The sequence below is a fragment of the Hylobates moloch genome, unplaced genomic scaffold (genome assembly GCF_009828535.3).
Source record: "Hylobates moloch isolate HMO894 unplaced genomic scaffold, HMol_V3 SCAFFOLD_1, whole genome shotgun sequence".
Classification (NCBI taxonomy): Eukaryota; Metazoa; Chordata; class Mammalia; order Primates; family Hylobatidae; genus Hylobates; species Hylobates moloch.
The window spans coordinates 7332128-7345531 of record NW_026652276.1 but is presented as its reverse complement, the minus strand read 5'-3'; positions in this window follow the sequence as shown (position 1 = coordinate 7345531).

Here is a 13404-nt window from a genome sequence, read left to right as displayed (position 1 = left end):
TTCCTCCTCCCGAGTCTACGTGTTCCAGGCTGTATAAAAGATCATCAAAGACGCTGGAAACTTGATTTGCTTGTCCATCCACAAGTGCCAGCCTCAGTACATCTTTCATTTTCTTAGGCTCTCTTCTTCCCATTAATTGGCTAAATTCCCCTGAGAGTTTATCAAGATGGACTTGTTTGGCAGCTTGTCTCCACACACAGCCCGAAGCAGCCGGTACCTCCGCCTCAACATCCCAGGTCCCGTCATAAATAAATCAAACCTGGCTTCTGAATTGCGTTGGTGAGCATAGTTGGCCAGTGCCTGCCTGTGTGGTGGAACCCTTTCTGTGACTGGATGGGCCTCCCAGAAGGAGCTGAAGGGGGCGGGGGAACCTCAAAGAATCCAGACGTTCAGTTAGGGTTGGTGTTCCCAAAGTTCACATCCTATCATCTTGAGTCAAAAATTTTTAATGGGCAAAATTGGCTGGAACTACCACCAAAACTCATATATAAGAAACGAATGGTCCAGAAACTCTTTAGTTATCAAATATGAAGAAAAAAATACTTAGAAATTTCGACTTCAAAAAAGTTCATTCTTATTAGAGGGCTAAGTTCCTCTGAAGATTATAAATGAGGTTGTATATGCAAAATGCATCAAACAATGCCTGGCTCATTGTTAGCACACAAATATAAGCTTTCGGTATTATCAGCTTGCTGCTTGCAAATATTTTCTGGACTCACCATATAAAACACATACACGAGTTTTGCTTTTCTTTGTTCCTAATCAAATTTGCAACTTGTTTATAAACACCAAATTCCTATTCGATTTTTAAGGAAATTCTATATCTTTTAGAGAATGTAAGACTTAAGCTTTTTGTTTATTTAAAATAAATAAATTTAAACCAGCTTGTTATGGGGTATAAACTTAGTTGTGGTTTTAAATTTGCAATAGCAGAAATAGGAGAAATATAGGACTCACCTAGTTCATATATGAGTGTATGTGTGGGAGTTAATAGCCAAAGGTTGGGTTTCTTTACGGTAGGATTTCTCTAGAACTTAAAAATCTAATTTCCCTGTTGTAGAGTTAACCCTTAAAATCAACCTGATGCAGAGCAGAAACATAACCACCACGAGGGATGAACCAGTAAGAAGTCGTTGTAACTTCTAAAGGGCTGAGTACAGCCCAGCACTGCGTCTGGGAGAGCACCACTTGAATTGCTCACCCCTGAAACAACGCAGGACATTCATCGGTCAGGCTCATACAAGTTTCCAATCTGCTTGACTGGTATGGCTCTTCCTACAAGCCAGCTCATCGGCATTATAGTCTTGATCAGTTCTTGGTCCCTAAAACGACAGAGTTCCTGAGGCTTCAGGGAAGAGGGTCACATTCTTGACTCCAGTTGCTTCCCCAGGTAGGGCCCAGCCTGGCTACCAGCCGGCTTCTCCAGGCAGCACATTGCACTCTCTGGAGCAAGACGGCCCCCAAACTCAACCAGTCATCTTCATGGGTATGCCGTTGGCCGACAAACCCACGTCCCCACCTCATCTCCAAAGTTCTGATGATTGCAACATTCGCACTTTCACTCAACCTTACCACTTTGGGCTGTGATCCTCTTAGGGCCACAGTAGGTGCAAATCTTAGCCAGATGGGTGTGGCCTCACAGCAAGACTTGGCTACAGCCCCTGTGGCTGCATCTGTCCTTATGACTGAGCTCTTTCCACAGACCATAGGAGCATGTTTCTCCCACTTCAATCAGCAGCTTTCCCCCGGACAGCCTTCCCTTCCACTACTGCCCCCCTACCCCACTGCCCAGGGTTCAATAGTTGCCATTTCCAACTGGTCCTTCCAGTGTGCCCTGGAGAGCATTCCCTGGGCCTACCCAATCTTCCAACTTAAGAATGCACTCCAGGGACTGTTGGGGGGTGGAGGGAGGGGGGAGGGGGGAGGGACAGCATTAGGAGATATACCTAATGCTAAATGACGAGTTAAGGGGTGCAGCACACCAACATGGCACATGGATACATATGTAACAAACCTGCACATTGTGCACATGTACCCTAAAACTTACAATAAAAAAAAAAAAAGAATGCTCTGCAGGCATCACTCTGGTTGTTCAAGGTGGGGCAGTAAACTTTTATTTACACGTCATCTGATAACCCTGAACTCTAGCCCAGTGACCTGGAGAAGATGAAAGGCAGCTGCATTGCTCAAGGTGAAAAAGAGACACAGGCTAGCAGAAAGACACACAGTGAATAACACCATCAAAGGAACGGATGCATTGGGAAGAAGAGAGATGGCGATGCCAGCCAGATGTGGCCATGGGTTGGTGTTTCCTCTGGCCAGCAGTTCCAATGACACCTCCTCCTGAGGGCTTTCCAGGGTGCTCAAATCGAACAATGCCATCCTCTGAGCTCCTCTCACACCTCCGTCCATTTTCAGAGGCTGCACACGTTATGTGGTTTTGGAATTGATTTGTTTTTCTGCCCACAGCAGCCTCCAGTCTCTCAGGGCATCAGGGCCTGTTCCTGGTATATCCTTCTACTCCAAATACCAAGTACAGTGCTTGGAACATGGTGGCAGATCTTTAAAATTGTATTTCTTTCTTTTTTTTTTTTTTTGAGACAGAATCTCACTCTGTTGCCCTGGCTGGAGTGCAGTGGCATGATCTTGGCTCCCTGCAACCTCTGCCTCCCAGGTTCAAACGACTCCCCTGCCTCAGCCTCCCGAGTAGCTGGGACTACCGGCATGTGCCACCAAGCCCAGCTAATTTTTGTATTTTTAGTAGTGACGGGGTTTCAGGCCTGCTAGGGACCCTAGAATTGTCCTGCTGCAGGGCACAGATTCCCTGTATTCCTCAACTTCCCCCACCACTCGAGGAGTTTCTCGAACTCCTGACCTCGTGGTCCGCCCGCCTTGGTCTCCCACACTGCTGGGATTACAGGCCTGAGCCACCGCGCCTGGCCTAAAATTGTATTTCATTGAGTGAAATCTGTTCCTAAGGAATCGCTTTCCAATGAGATCGGCCAGGCAGTCCTTCCTTCAGAATCTCCCTGACCCCATTCCACATATGAGGCTTCCCTCTGACAATATCTGACTTCCCTTTGCTCCTGGAAGGAGCTTAGGGAGGGACATCAATTCATTATGAGGCTGGCTTTTCTCAGCCTCACGGAACCACGGGCCTACTTATGCCACCTCGGTGTTTCCCTGAGAAGATATGCTTGGGCTCAACCTGTCTGCGCTTTTCTAACTCTCTTAGGCTTCCTCGGGTTGGGTAAGGCATTCTCCATTTCGGTTGAATTTTTAAAGTTTACTAGTCAAAAGTATCACTTACCAGGTCCCCAAATGGTCTAGGCAAATACATGCTCACAGTAGCCACTGGCTTCTAGGAAAAATTCTCCTGAAGTATTATTAAAAATCTGCTCCTTGCTGAGTAATCACTTGCTTTGTCTTTCCCCTTCTCGTCGTTGTTTACTGTGCTCCGAATGTTTGCCAAAGGCGCAGGTGGGAGTCGTTCTGCGGCACAGGAGGCTTATTATTCACATGCATTTCCACCGTGCAGTTGAGAACTGATGATATCACAGCAGTGATATCTCTGTGGTTTCTATGAGCAGAACGGATGGAAGCGATACACCAAGCTCATCAAACCAGACCCAGGCAAATGCGGCCCTCAGGTCATCACAGGCAGCTCTCTTCTGCTGGTGTCTGCAAAGCATTCTGAGAGCCTGGCTTGAAAATGCTTAAAAGTGCCAGGTGTATGTTTTCAGAACAAAATTAATCCACCCAGTCTGCACAAACAGCTCCAAGATCTTCTGCGGTATAATTGACATATAAGTCACAATCATAAAAGTGAATCAGCCATGTCCCTGAAACACAGTGGGAGATGAGGTGCTAACTTCTTGAAGCGGCTGCATGAGTTTTCTTTGGCTGCTGTAACAAATCATCATGTCAGTGGCTTAAACAACCCGAATCTATTAAAAGTCTAACACAGGTGTCACTGAGGTAGAATTGAGGTGTCAGCAGTCCTGTGTTCCTTCTGAAGAATGCAGGGGAGAAGGTGTTTCCTTATCTCTTCCAGCTTCTAGGAGGCACCCACCTATTTTGGCTTGGGGCCCCTCTTCCACCTTCAAAGCCAGCGATGGTGCCTTCCCCTGCCTTCCTTCCAGAGCCCCCTCTCCCTCTCCAGTTCTGCTGCCCTCTAATCCTTGTAGGATCCTTAAACATTGGGTCCATTTGGACAATTCAGAATAATCTCTCTGTTTTAAAGTCAATTCGTAGCTTTAATTTTATCCACAGCATTAATTTCCGTTTCCATGTAATGTAACACACTCAGAGATTTTAGGGCCTGTGACAGGAACCCCTCTAGGGGGCTATTTTTCTGCGGACCAGTGGTGCCCTGCTTATCCAGGGATGTATCTCGCCATTGCCCAGCAGTGCTGGAGCCAGGTTGCAGGTGCCAGTTTGCCTGGAAGGTGAAGAAGGTGTTTGCATCTGGACCTGGCCTTGGCACTTGCCAGTGTGTACCCTTGGGAAAGTCACTGCTCTTCCCCATGTGTTAGTTTGGATTCCCAGGGTTTGGGGCACAAGGCATTTATTTTGGAAGTGATTCCAGGAAGCACTGTGAGGGTGTGGGGACATTCGTCAGGGCAGGAAGCTAAAAAGGAATGAGCTATGAGTAGGTGGTCACTGTGGGCAGTGGGGCTCAGACCTTCTAGGGACCCTCAGAATTGTCCTGCTGCAGGGCACAAATGCCCAGTATTCCTCAACGCCCCCCCACCCCCCAGTCCCGCTCAATGACTGAGAGCTGCTCCTGGAACCCCTGTCCTGCCCTGGTGTGGGTCGAGCCTGCTCCCAGGGCCAGAGGACATCCTGAGGCAAAAAGTGACACAGCAAACTGTCCCCAGTCAGCAGGCGGCTCTGGGCAAGCCAAGTAGACGTGGATGGGGCACGGCTAGCAATTGCCACATTCTCTGAGCCTCAGTTTCCTCAGCTGTAAACATAGGAGGATAATGATACTTGTACCTACACTGAGGTCATTGTGAAGATCAACTCGGACAATACAAGCTCATGAATTAGCACAGTACCTGGCACACACTCGGCACCCAAGGCGTGCCATGGTTATTATTCTATCGACTCCCTGGCTGTGCGGCCCACGATGAGTCACCTCGTCCTCTCCTGCTCTGTTTCCTCACCTGTGACCTGACAGAGTTCATTCATTCATGCTTCCCATCCCTGGGGAGTCAGGCACAGTGTGAGAAGCTAGGACACTGAGTGACACAGCAGACACCATCCTCGCTCACGTGGCCCTTCCAAGCCTGCTCTGAGAGACAGAGGGCAGCCAAACAATCCTACAAGTAACAAGAAGATGAAGCTGGGAAGGCGCTGAGAGAGAGGGGTACACGATGTCGGGGGACATGCCAGGGTGGGAACGGTGGGGAGGGTTGGGGGGCTTCTGTTATCAAGTCGAGGCTGCTTGAGAGCCTGAGAGAGGGATCCCTGAGGACAAAAGAGGAAGGAGAGCTCTTCGGGCAGCAGCAACACGTGCAGAGGACCCGGGGCTGGAAGGAGCCAGGTGAATTCAATAAACTGCACCAAGGAAGGGGTGGTGTGGCTTGAGCAAGAAGGGCAGGGAGGGGCGGGCACAAGGTGGGTCGAGGAGCAGTCAAGGGCCTGGCATCTCAGGTCAAGATCAGTCTTATCCAAGGAACCACGAGAAGTCAGTAAAGTTGGACTTAAGTTCTGGAAGGATCCTTCCAGCTCCAAATTGTAGTGGGTAACATAACATCTAAACACCTACCTATAATGCAAGACAGAGGAAGGGATGCTTTGCTTCATTTTGTAATTAACCTTGGATTATTTTGCCAGCTATTCTAATCATTTCTTTAATCATTTCTTGCCTAGCTCAAAGCCCTGGAATGATCTGAAATCAATCAGCCAATCAATCTTTTCTTTTTAAAAGATACAAGAAAGCAGACAGCAGAGTCTCCTATTCAACGTTTAGCTCACCATTTGCTGGGCAGCAACCCACGTGTGGACATTCATAACTTCACCATGGGTTGGAGAGGCTCCGTTGATGGGGGAGGGCGGCCCCACGGGCACGGACTGTCTTCATGCCGTCTTATTTCTGACCCTGTGCTACAGCCGGGGCGCCTGTGTGTTGTGTTCGGTCAGGCAGGTCCATTATCTTTGTCCCAGTTCAATTCAACTTCAGTCAAGTCCATAACCTTTAACTGAGCAGCCTGCAATTGCAGGGTCACAGTGCCTTTCCACAGGGCCTGGGAACTCAGACCAAACCACAGCTTTCCCTTACATCCTGGTGGCTTCTCAAGAAGGTTCTGGCCGGATGGTAAGGAGAGCTGTTTACTCATTATAATCCCCATGACCATCAGGTGAACAATCTGGAAAGACCCCTGCAGGCCAGAAGGAAGGGGAGCTCCTCAGGGGTCAATGTATGCAGCCAACATGGCAGTCCACAGCTCCAAGCTGGACCTCTGAGTCCTCTGGTGTGCTTTGTGGACATACCAAGAAGGCACTGGTGCTACGGATGAAATGGACAACAGAGCGTTAGGGGCTGCCTGTTTGTGCCCCAACACCACATTCATATGTTAAAGCTCTCATGAATCTCCAGTGTCATGCTAGATAGAGATGGGGACTTTGGGAGGTAATTGGGTTTAGATGAGGTCATGAGAGTGGGGTCCCTATGATGATATTAGTATCCTTATAAGAAGAGGAAGAGGGACCAGAACTGTCCTGCTCTCTCTTCTGTGTGAAGACACAGCCAGAAGCCAGGAAGAGAGCCCTCGCCAGGAACCCTATCTGCTGGTGCCTTGATCCTGGACTCCCAGCCTCCAGGACTGTAAGCAATAAAGATCTGCTGTTAAGTCACCCAGTCTATGGCATTTTGTTGTAACAATCTGAGCTGACTCATACATATGGATACACACATCTGCTGGGATTCTTCTGCTAGATGGGATTATGTTTTATTAGAGAGGCTGATTCTGCTATGGCTCAACTTTGTGATCTTTCTTCTGTGGCTGCCTGTTATCCCTGTGAGCTGGAGGTAACAGGGTCTGTGAGAAAAACGCAGAATCAGGCTTGTTAGGGCAGTCAGTGTTCTCAGTCCCCCAACACTAGGGCTACCTCTCCATCAGTATCTTCAAGGGAATACAGTTTGGGATACAACCATGGCCAGCCTGCCCTGCCGAGCTTATGGATGCTGACCCCGGCCTTCCACTGCCGTCTTCCAGGATGGCTCTCTGAAAAGGAGCAAGGGCTGAGGTTGCCAGTGAGTGGCATGTGCCGTGCAGGGGACACTGGAGTTCCTTGGGTATTGTGGGAGTTTCTCAGGACACCCTTCCCGTTCGGCAGTATTGCTGGTGACCTCCCATGGTCCTGAGCTGTTCATACGTGGGGTGGCAGCCACTGCAGCCATGAAAGGGACTGAGCGTGACAGGGCTATCACTTTCTGAACCAGAGCGGCATCTTCCAGAGATTCCAGAGGATGAGGCTCACTGGGAAATCTAAGTCAAAATGTTTCCTGTCCCCAGGCCCCAATCCAGACCAACTGTAAAACCTGATAATGTGCATGTTTAACAAGCATCCAGGAGACACACAGAAGCAGGGGCATTTTGGAAACACCGACTGGGCATCCCTTCACATCAACCTTTCCACATTTGCAGCTACACGTCTTTTAGAAAACTCCTTTATTCCTATCCAAAGCAGCCCAGAGCTCCACAGGCCTGAAGTCAGGCCTGGATTTTCCGGCTGTCACCCACACAAGCCTCTCTGGGACTTACTGAAGGGGATACTGGTGTGTCTTCCTGGAGGAAATCATTCTCTGATGTCTGTGCTCCCAGGAGTTTAGGGGACCCTGACTCTGCCTGTGGCCCCTCAGGTCCCCATCCTGTCCTATGATAGAGGGTTCTGCTTCTTCTCACCACCGCCCTTCCCCACTCCCCTGTACCCTACCCACCGCTCACTTTCTTCCTGTAGCTTTGCTCTACCACTGCCTCAGCTATTAGGTGGCCTACATTGAAAATAAGTGCATGTTCTGGGCACTGGGCATACCAAGAGGATGCATGCCAACCGCGGAGCTCCTGCTGCTCCAGGGAAGACAGGCACATAGCAACAGGCCAGGACTCTACAGGACAGAACAGGCAGGCCCAGGGGCACGTGGCAACTACTCATCCTATTTGGGAAGAAAAGGGATGGGGAAGGTCCAGAGGCCTGACATTGAATTTGTTTGGGGGACATAGTTACTAGTAATGTTCAATGATTCTAAACTTTACTTATTTGCAACCATATGCAGTAAGTGCCTATGCTTTGCCAAGCCATGAGATAAGGAGACAGAGACAAATGAGATACTATCCTGGAGGGACTTACAGGCTAGAAAGGGAGAGAGACTCACCTGGAGGGACTTACAGGCTAGAGAGGGAGAGAGACTCACCTGGAGGGACTTACAGGCTAGAGAGGGAGAGAGACTCAGAGAGCATCTCTGTGAGATGTGGTCAGGGCCCTGACGGGCGTGTGAGCAGGTCCCCGGACACCTGAGGGGCTGTGCTGAGGTCTGCCTTGACTCCTCCCTGAGAGGATGTTCATTCTTTCAGGGGAGGCAACTCATCATGCATTGTCTTGGTTCCCTCTCAGTATCCTGAGACAATTACTATGCCCAAAGGAAAGGCGGAAGACACTCATATTAAATATGGCACTCACCTGAAAGATTTATAAATGAACACTTGGGACGGAATGGATATCTTTTGATGTAAATTTTTGATTCCTAGCTTCTAAGTATCCTCAGAATTATTAAAACATAGATTCTACAAGTTGTACTCACAATGAATTAGCTTTAGATTTGAGCTGCTGACAGAGTAATGACAGAGAATAGTTAAAACAGGTTTGTCGGGTCATAAATATTTTACTTGCTAGGCTCAGCAAGCTGCGGGCAGACACTTGCCCTCATAAGTAAGTATCGATTAAATTCTAGTCTGGAATCAGGACGCATAATTGATGGTTTGATGATTTGAGAAATCACACTCTGCAAATGAAAACAGACATTACTTGAGTCACACTGAAGGAGGTACTTATTTTATACCAAAACTCAAGGGGAAGCAGGGTTGTCATATGAGTCAGTTAGACACAAAGGTCACATTGGAGAGTCTGGCAGAATGGGTCCTCGTGACTGCACAGAAACATAGAATTCTTCCTGAGAAGCATAGAATTTTAGAGCTGGAAGTTTCCTTGGGCTCATCCAGTCTAGCTTCATGCTAAGACATGCATCATTCTCTAATACCCAACTGATGACCGTCCATTTGTGAACACTTCCGTTCTTAAGATTTTTATTTCCGGATGGGACAGCAGAAGGCAAACCCTGAACAAGCATGTATCAAACTTAGACTTTTTAGTCTACATCTTCACACATCCCCTCGCTCATCAAATAACCATCGCACAAAGAAAGTCTATTGCCAGCACTCCATAGTGACTTAGCTGAAAGAATTTTTCTGTTGGCACTCAGTAGGATACAAATTCAGGATATTTCAAGACTAATAATGAAGTCGTAGATCCAGTGAAACACGTTCTGTCTTTCAGCTCTCCTTTTTTGGTTTCACAAGAATACAGTTTTGGGGAGGAAACCTGGTATGGAATCTACACAGACTCAGAAGCCAGGGACGAGATACTGTGATGGTCTGAGCTTGAGCAAGACTTGTGGGTCGGGAGGAAACTAGCCTGGTGTCAGTGCGTTGACACCCACAGGGAATTAGGTGACCAAACAAGGTCTCTCTGAGTTTGGCCAGGTACCGCCTGCCTGTGGCCTCCTAGGTAATCTGGGGCCTGTGTCTCAGCCACACACTAATAATATTTTTGTTCTCTCTCTCTCTCCCTTTTTTTTTTTTTTTTTTTCTGACAGAGTTTCACTCTGGTTGCCTGGGCTGGAGTGCAATGGCGCAACCTCGGCTCACCCCCACCTCCGCCTCCCAGGTTCAAGCAATTCTCCTGCCTCAGCCTCCCGAGTAGCTGGGATTACAGGTGCCCACACCATGCCCAGCTAATTTTTTGTATTTTTAGCAGAGACAGGGTTTCACCATGTTGGCCAGGCTGGTCTTGAGCCCCTGAACTCAGGTGATCCATGCAGCTCGGCCTCCCAAAGTGCTGGGATTACAGGCATGAGCCACCGCACCCGGCCTTGTTCTCTTTATATCAGCAGCATCAAGAGTGATGAGGGGTCCTTCTCTTAAGTCTGTGCTAAACTCTACAGCACAACTCTACTTCAGCAACCATATGTAGCTGAATTGGGAAAAGATAGAGATGCCAACTGTGTAGTAACAGAGGCCACTGGTCGTGGTGATTTCCGAGACAGAACTCTGGAGAAGCCACCCTACTCAGGGATCAATTTCAAGGTCCCAAGGAAACACCCAGCTCTAGAATTATATGCTTCAGTGCAGTTGCAGGGACCCATTCTGCCAGATTGTCCAATGCGACTTTTGCATCTGACTCGTAGGGCAACCCTGCTTCCCCTAGCGTTTTCGTACAACACAGGTGCATCCTTCAATGTTACACAGTGATTCTGTCTTCATTTTCAGAGTGTGATTTCTCAAATCATCAATCCATCAATGATGTGTCCTGATTCGAGACTAGTGCTCTCATAGAACAAACAGGGATAATTTGCACCTTTTATGTAAAAACTAACAACAAACACTGTAAGAAAGTGCTCCTTGGACTTAGAAAGAACACCAGGTGCTTGTGAAAGCCCGGGTAACTCGGGACACAGGAATGGGCAGGGGAGGCTCCTGTTCCACTGCCAGGCTGGGCACAGAGTCTTGAGTGTAGGGCCTAAAAGAGAAGTTCGGTTTCCCTGGGTGATCTGAGCCTGCATTCAAGGTTGTAGAATCATCAGAAGCCAGGAGGGCCTTGACCACCTCCAGACAAACACTGGGCAGATGCTCAGCCTGCTTTGAGGAATTAAAAAACAAATTCTCCTGTGGATGAGGCTTCAAGCCACTTGGAAGAATGCAAAGGGGCCATTCCAGGGAGAACATTGCGGCACCTGTGCTGTTGTCTAGAGGCCACCTCACTGCTCTCGAGAGATACCAGTGAGCAGATCTGCGGGCAAAGGCAGTGTCATTACCTGCCATGGAAACCTAAGCCTAGGGCCAGCTATGTAATTTGTGGGGCCAGGGGAAAAGTAAAAACATGAGGCCCTTGTTTGAAAGTTATTAAGAATTTTGAGAGAGCAACAGAACAAAACGCTAAACTCAGCATTTAAACCTGCATTTGTTTCCTAGGGCTGCTGTAACCAATTACCACAAACAGGGCCACTTCAGACAACAGAAACATATAGTCTCATGACTCTGGATCCCAGAAATCCAAAATCAACGAGTTGGCAGTGTTGGCCTCTTCTGCAGGCTCTGCAGAAGAATCTGTTCCATGCTTCTCTCCTAGTGTCTGGTGGCTGCCGGCATCCTTGGTTTCCTTGGCTGGTGGCTGCGTCGCTCTGATATCTACCTCCTTTTTTCTTTCTGTTGCCCAGGCTGGAGTGTAGTGGTGCGATCTTGGCCCACTGCAACCTCTGCCTCCCGGGTTCAAGCAATTCTCCTGCCCCAGCCTCCTGAGTAGCTGAGATTACAGGTGCCCATCACCGCACCTGGCTAATTTTTGTATTTTTAGTAGAGATGGGGGTTTCACCAAGTTGGCCAGGCTGGTCTCAGACTCCTGACCTCAGGTGATCTGTGCCCCTTGGCCTCCCAAAGGGCTGGGATTACAGGCATGAGCCACTGTGCCCAGCCTCTACCTCCATTTTTATATTGCTTTTCTCTGTGTGTGGTTTTGTGTCTCAAATCTTTCTGTCCTGTGTTTTATGAGATCTCAGTCATTGACTTTAGAGCCCACTCTAACTCCAGGATGATCTCATCTCAAGGTCCTTAATTTAATTATGTCTGCAAAGATCGTATTTCCAAATAAGGTCACATCCAAGGTACTGAGAGTCAGGACAGAGACATATCTTTTTGGGGGCCACCATTGAATCCACTACATGGTCCTTCTGGGCACAGTGATCTGGGCACCTGCACAGGTTGCACGCCCATGAAGTGGGCACTGCCTAAGTCCCTGGAAATCTCAGCTCCACACAGAGGATTAGAGCAGAGGCCATCCCGGGAGTCCCTTATTTCCAGCCAATTACCTCTTGTAGAATCAATTTCTTCTCTACAGCCCCAGCCCATGGCCTTTTCAGGCAACATGGGTCTAGCAGCCATCAGGGAAGGTCTGTGGTTGCCTGGATCCCAGTGGGCTTGACAAGCCGGGACGACACAGGCTCATACCCCACCAAAGGGAGGACCCCCATCTCTCCCTGGAGGCTGCTCTTCTTGTAGGACAGAGGGTGCATTGCTGGCTTCTTCACTATGACACATGACCTCTCATCCATTATGTTAATAAGCCACCCTGGCCCAGGAAACCCTAGGCTTGAAATTACCCCAAGAGTCTGGAGAGAGGCCTTTCTGAGGTAGTGCCACTCCCATCCAGAGCCTCTTTGCTCTGGGCTTCCTCTGCCTCCATATCTGGTCACCTGTACCTAACGTGAAGCTGCTGTAACAAACTGCCACAAGCTGATTGGCTTGAGTCAGCACAAACTTATTATCTTACGATGCTGAAGGTCAGATGTCCCCAAGTCAGTGTCACTGGGATAAAACCAAGATGGCAGCAGGGTTGGACCCCCCCACCCCCGACCCAGAGCCCCTTACCCCTGAGCTCTGGGCATGCCTGCCTGATGCACCAATGCCAGGGGAAGCAGCATGGAGATTGTTCCACTCTCAGTGCACCACCCTCCTTCCCACAGGCTCCGGCGCACCCTCCAGCAGCACCCTGCCTATCTGCCAGCCTTCATGCATGGCTGCACTCCACAGACGCCCTGGCCACCGGCTGTCATCCAGCTGATCCCCAGCTGGTACTCACTGGGACCACCATGCTGCTTGTTACTGTTGAAATCCATCCATGCCAAGTTGGCCAATAGCCCCTGCCTGATGCCCTTGCCCCTACTCAGGGACCTTGGTAGGACCTAGCAACCGCAGAGGTAACACCTGGCCATGCGGAGGTCTCCAGACCCTGCCCCAGTGGCACAGGTGACCTCTGCTTGGATTGGCTGACTCCTGCGGTGGGCAGAGGAATGGCTCCTGAGGATGCCATTAGGCCATCCTTGCGCTGCTGTAAAGAAATTCTTGAGGCTGAATCATTTATAAAGAAAAGAAGTTTAATTGGCGCACTGTTCTGCAGACCATACAGGAAGCACAGTGCCAGCATCTGCTTGGCTTCTGGGGAGACCCAGGAAGCTTCCAATCATGGTCAAGGGGGAGCAGGTGTCTCACATGGCAGGAATGGGAGCGAGAGAGAGAGAGTGGGGGAGGCGCCACATGCTTTGAACAACCAGATCTCCTGTGAACT